This window comes from Octopus bimaculoides, chromosome 4, assembly GCF_001194135.2.
Source record: "Octopus bimaculoides isolate UCB-OBI-ISO-001 chromosome 4, ASM119413v2, whole genome shotgun sequence".
In the NCBI taxonomy this organism is placed as follows: domain Eukaryota; kingdom Metazoa; phylum Mollusca; class Cephalopoda; order Octopoda; family Octopodidae; genus Octopus; species Octopus bimaculoides.
The window spans coordinates 48,240,022-48,246,951 of record NC_068984.1 but is presented as its reverse complement, the minus strand read 5'-3'; the positions used below and the strand labels follow the sequence as shown (position 1 = coordinate 48,246,951).

The 6,930-nt window shown below is 35.1% G+C and overlaps 1 long non-coding RNA gene across 1 annotated transcript in view; it reads right to left on the bottom strand.

Annotated features, from left to right (window-relative positions):
• Nucleotides 1-2,417: 2,417 nt before the first annotated feature.
• LOC128247577 (uncharacterized) overlaps nt 2,418-6,930 on the bottom strand; it is a 19,672-nt gene continuing 15,159 nt past the window's right edge. The window contains exon 3 of the long non-coding RNA XR_008263909.1: nt 2,418-3,036. This is a non-coding gene — a long non-coding RNA (uncharacterized LOC128247577). The remainder of the gene's footprint in view (nt 3,037-6,930) is intronic.

Genomic DNA, 6,930 nt, shown 5'->3' with positions numbered 1-6,930 from the left:
CGATGTAAATATATATATGTACATATGTATATATATACGCATGAGTGAGCAAACATAAAAACGACGCACTCAAAACACTTAGCAGGAGTTTGCATATATTATTCTTATAAACAGGTTGATTCGACACCATGTAATTTAAGTTTCGTAAGCTTCCTACAGAAGCCAAACTCATCGAACTCAGTAAACAGAATAGAATGATACAGGAAGTCCAAGATGTTTACTAGAATCTGCCCCCCCCTCCCCATCAGTCAAAGAGGATCACATTCCAGCGACACCAGATACATGGAGCAGGAAAGTTTCTCGGACCGCGTAGCAGTTAGAGGTCGAAATTTGAACGGACTTACGCTCGAGCATGTGTGTATATATACATACACACACACACACACAAACACACACACACACACACACACACACACACGCACGAACGCACGCACACATACACAAACATATATATATATACACACATATATATATACATATACAAGATGTATGAATGTGAAGATTTGAGTGTCTGATGAATTGAGTGCGGGGGAGGTGCTCATGTGTGTAAGCTGCCGTACGGGTGCTAACTGATGACATCAGCTTGTTGATGCGCATGTGCGTGTTTTGTAGGGTGTGTGTCCGTAAGGTTGAAATTACGTATGACCCATATGCGAGTATTCGCTTGGACGAATATGTGGTTATACGTGTCAGCTGTGTGTCTCAGCTAGGTGTGTATCATTTGTGTGTGTGTATGCATTAGTACAACTGTACACGCGTGTATGCAGATACGGCTTTAGGTTGTATGTATGGATGTGTGTTCGTATGGATGATTGGCATACCTGTGCATGTACATTACTGTATTTATATGAGTGCGTATGATTGCGGACGAGTTTGTCTGGAAGAACATATATGTGTACGTGTATTTTCACCTGGTGTGTGCGTGTGAGTGTACATACATATTCATGCTTTTGGTGCTTGTGTGTCCGAGCATGGTAGATGTATACTAACGTAGTTGCTGCAGCGTCATTGCCGTTGGATTGAGGTTTGGTGGAGTTAGGGAAAGGTTTGGTTGCGTTGGGTAAAGAAAGAAAAGATAAGCATAAGTACATAAATGTATATGCAGAAATGCACCCAAACAAACCTGTATTTTCCTCCAACCCGAATTTGTAATTTCCCAAAACCTACCAGTTTTCCTCTAGAAGGATCCTGCCTCTCACGGGCCATAGTCTACGAAATCTCCCTCGCACAATTCGATGACATCACAAAGCACTACGCAGGAATTTCACCACCACCCACGTAGTAGTATTTTTGGAACCGCACTAGTATGTATCTGCCATGCTTGCACACACAAACATCCAAAGCATGCATATGTATATATACATATATGCTTGCAGACATACAGATATACATAGAGACATGCACATATACGAGGTGGTTCTGAAAAGTTCCTGGCTTTAGGGTAACCTTCTGAGTTCTTTTATAGGACTTAGGAAAAAGGAAAAACCGCTGCAATAAGCGTGTGAATCTGAAAGCGGAATATGTTGCATAAAATCATTACTGATCTTCCTGTATTTTCTTTTACTCAAAACCAGGCACTTTTCAGTACCCCCTCGTACATGCATACATGCATACATACATACATTCATGCATACACACACACACACACATACAGACAGACATACAATACATACAAATCTGCACATGCACTCACACCAAATACTGCACATATACGCACATTTATGCAACAATAGTATGTTAATGTTGAATTTCAAATGAAGAAGCTTTTGATATTGGTTAGAAACCGTTCTTTTTATTTCTTCTCTATTGGCAAAAAATTTTGAAATAAAACTGAATAATGAAATACATACATATGCACAAGTATGGTCGTATCATGAAGCAATATGTAAAAAGTATATTTCAAAGAGAGAAAATGTAATGTTAGTGAGTTTCATCATTACAACATAATAACAAACGGTTCTAAAAGGTTGCAGAAATGCAAAGATACGAAAATACAATAATACAGGATGAAAATTACTTGTTTACATACCAATGAAAGCAAATTGAAATTAAGAAGATCACAGACATATGTATTTGCATAAGTATACAAATAGAAACATGCATAATGCGAATTTTCAAAAGTACTATAGAATGAGTTCTAAATTGTAAAACACTTTCTGTTGTAGAAAATTTGAAATAGCAAATAGAAATGATAAATACAACTTATAACTCACAATATGTTAGATATAAAAAGCCAGTTAGCGAAATAGAAAATAGAAAATATAATATTTCGAAATACAATGTGACAATTGTTAGAAAATTATAGAAATTTAAAATAATAATAGAATATAAAATACAAAAATGAAAATGTAATACACAATAAGAAATAAACGATTCAAATAATAAAAATGCTACATTATGGAATTCCTATGATTTTATGTTATGAAAACATAAAACTCTGTAATTATACAATTATGAAATTACATGTTTGAACACCTGGATTGTGTTGTAGATAATGAGAGTATTTTGATACAAGTGAATACTAGTAAATCAGCGTGGAACTACAGCATATGGTCATACATAAAGGTAGCGGACATATAACAAACGCATTATGAAAGAATAATGAAGTGAATAACGAAAGGTGGATAAAACATGTGTTGTATGTTGTAATGTGTGGTATTAGTTTCCTGAGCGCTACATTATAACAATTCTGTATTAAAGTTCTTTGAAACAAAAGTGGAAAAAAGATATATTAAGAACCGACTTTCAGGTCGTGTAGCTATACCACCAATATTTATCACCATGGTACACGGACAACACTTTATCATAAGGTTTTGTTTGATCTAGAATTTGCAATATTCGAGTTGATTTTCTATGTGGTGGCATATTATACTTTTATTAACAATACATTCACATCGGTCATTTGAAGACCCAGTATTTCCATACCCAGTACCAACATGACGTTCGCCTCCATTAAAACTGTTTACCATGATGTCTTCATAACTAACGCACAAATCTTCCTATCAGTAAAGATTATCGTAGAGTTGCACAATTTACCTGAAAAGTAGATAAAGAATATTTCAGACCATTGATGCAAGTAAGCGGATAACTTGAATTAATATTGTATAATTAGTTTAGGACGAATTTCCTAAAAGTAATAGCTTGATAAAATTACAGTTACTGCGATAAGCAACCTACACTGTGTATGTATATTTGTGTGTATATGTGTGAGTGAGTGAGTGTGTGTGTGTGTGTGTGTGCGTGTGTGTGTGTGCGTATGTGTGTGCGCGTGTGTATAATATAAATAATGGGTTATATACATTTATTTAGATATCATAGACTTACACCTGTTTCAGATATGTATTTACAAGTGTTCATAATTCATTTTTATCAATTGATGGGTTGATCAGTTGATCGACTGAAAATATCGGGAACAATCAACGAGATGCTATCTTCCTCGAAGTTAAAAATCAATGGCCAAAGAAAAAGAAAGTGGAAAAAAGGGAAGCGGATAGAATTTGGTCAGTGTGGGTTTATAGAGAACTAGATCGCCAGTTTCCAACCATCAACCTTAGGCTATTCTCCCCTTTTCGGAAGGCTTAATAGTATTGAAATACGGTAAAGATATATGATACCCAACAACATCGATTGAATTAGTGACAGGCTTTTTAGCGATTACGACTAGGGTATAGTATTTGGATTATATATGTGTATAGTCATATATATATATATATACAAGAGTTACAGTATGGAGTTTGGGAAATCCGCGCTACGTATGTTTCATAGCTAGTGGAAACTCAGAGGTGGTAAGATTCAAGTAAGGTGTATACTGCTGACTGCTCTTCAGGCCAAGGATATCTTGATAAGATTAAAGGCAACATTTTACCACGTAACTATTGCATTCTTTTTCGCATACTTGGCAACCCTGGTTGCCTGCCGCGGAATATAAAAAGAACTTTTTTTTTCAGTGCAGTGTTCTTTGATAAAGGAAAAAATAAATATGCCTCAACCTTCTGTCTCAATAAACTACTATTGTTCCTGAAAGTTGTTCTTTTTTCTTATATTCACTACGGATTGCTCGAAACTAAATTTCTTACTACACCTCGATCCATGGGTCTTACATTTATATAGATATATGCATGTGTGTGGGGGGGAGCGTTTTGGAAGGATTCCATCCACTCCATGTGACTGCAATTAGACTGACACATTCTTATAAGATAAAGAACTGTAGCAATTGAGGACAAGCAGTTCAGTGTGAGAAGTTGGCAGAGAGCGTTTAACCTCGTGTGACAGTAATAGTAGTGCCTCATTTGTCCCATGTATTGTCCCCACCTTGTTTAACCCTTGGGATTTCAATAAAATCATTGTGCAAGTTCCACAGTTCATGTGTTGATATTGCAAACCTGGAGATCAAAATTTACAGTTCGAGTTAACGTGTTGGATTTTTGGTTCTACGTTCCGTGTTGTTAATGCCGTTTGTTTCGATTATATTGTTATTACATTGTTGCAGTGTACTCGTTTATCCATAAGGATATAACATACACATATGCACATACATTATTATCGCTTCAGCTGGAAAGTTAATATCTGTCTCCATTAACACACATCCCGATAATCTCCATCATGCCTGCGTGCTGTAAATAGCTCTTAGAAACCAATGGCACATAAGATTCAAAACGTCCACAAGATTTACACATCTTACTGGTAATATGGCAATATGCAATTTCACATAACTCTTCCAAATCTAGGTTGCCCCGGCAGATTTTTGCACATATTCCACAGATTTTGTTTTCCACTAAGAGGAAACAATTATTCTTAGATGTTTCTTGATTCTGCAAATTAATGCGATATCATTTGATTTATGTAGCCAACATTTAAAATGAAATGTCAGACACAAAATCTACAGTTTAAGTTACTTCATCTCATTTGGTGTATAGATGATGACTACGTTTCTCAAAGTACGTTTTTATTATGCATGCTAACTTTTAGCTACCTCAAAGCTAGCAATGCCTTCCTTCACCAGAGACCTCCGACCATTTCATTCAACTGTTTTCTCTTCCCAATATTAAACATGAATTTTTAGTTTCACAAATTGTCATGAATACATTCATTCTACTGTTTCTTTAGCTTATGTTGCGGCCCTTTCATAATTGTGCCTACAATGAGTAATTTATGTATCAGAAGCATGTGTGGCTGTTGAGAGTATGCTCGCATTGTAAACACTCTTCTTTTGCTGTAGTACCTTTATCAAACCATAACCTTGTAGTTGCCATTTCCCATTCTTAGCATAATTTTAAAATCCAGACAACTTCCTAATCATGGGAATGCATTTATCACTCCCAATCTCATATTTTTCACGTATATATATATTAGGGTTTCCATTGTATTCACCAGGCTCCTGTGTGATCATGAACATCTTCGTTATTTCTAACAGTATTTCCCCATATTCAGGTATGTTATACATATGCACATGTACACCCGCATATATATATATATATATATATATATATATATATATATATATATATATATATGTATCTACCTCTCTCTCTCTACATATTTATATGTATCGATTTATAAAAACATACATACAAATATATATAAATGCCAAAACAACGTGAGCAATAAAAATAATTAAGGATATTGACCGACAGTTCTTACATGTTATCTGGTATTTTCACATTCTACGAATATAGATGTTGATAGCTGATTTCACAAACAGATCCGCTGTCAACCTCTTTTATCTGCTATCAACCTCGTTTATCGGTAAATTTCATAACGAAGAGGTTCTAAACCTGAAATCTTAAAATACCATGTAATAGTACCTACTAACACCCTGCAATCTAAATTATTTTTATAACTATCATTGTTTTGGCTTCAAAAATATGTTTAAAGCATTTACACATTTGGAGAATGATTAATGAAAACAACACACACACACATACATACATACTGACAAGCGCGCGCACGTAGATACATATAATCGTATACGCTATTGTCATCAAAATCTGCTGCAATGAAGCGCAAGTAATCAAAGCAGGTTATACAGAATAAAAATATTTATTTATTACGTTGACTTTAATAGATAGCTTGCAAGAGAAATTTTCAAAGAGACAACTGAAAATTTCTGTTGAATGAAACAAACGTCATTATATTAGCCTACTATATTTTATGCACACACACGTCCACGCACATATGTATCTATTTATGTGTGTAAGCGTGCATAAGTAATGAATTTGGAAATTTTATGTACGTAAATTTTTGCGAATTAAATATTAAATAGTCGTCTGTTTAGTAAGATAAAGTTATATTTGATGAGGAAAATTTAATAAGTTGCCTTAATTGTTTAGCTCATTATGCTACAAATATTGCAGATTGCTAAAAATGAATTTAAGCATCGGTAATGCTATCATTCACATTTATATTGTGGAAGTACAAATTCAGCTCCATATTGATATTCTTCTATGAAATATGTTGAACAACTCGATAGAGTGAGTGTCAGAACCCGTACGGCACTAAAATATATGTACGTTTGTATATATGTATTTATGCATGTATGTGTGTGGATGTAAGACTGGCATGTATATATGCCTACATATTCAGCTATGCATACATATACATACCTTAATCTCTCTCTCTCTCTCTCTCTCTCTCTCTCTCTCTCTCTATCACACACACACACACACACATACAGAAGCATACACATATACACACACACACACACACACATACAGAAGCATACACATAGACACACACACACACAAACACGCACACACATACATTCCCTCTCGGGTTGGGTGGGGCCTTGTCGTGAGAAACTTACCTCCCAACCACATGCTTGGCACTATGCGCAAATGTCTTCCACTATAGTCTCGGGCCGACCAAGCCTTGCCAGTGGATTTGGTAAGCGGAAACTAAAAGAAGACCTTGTTTATATATTTATATATATAT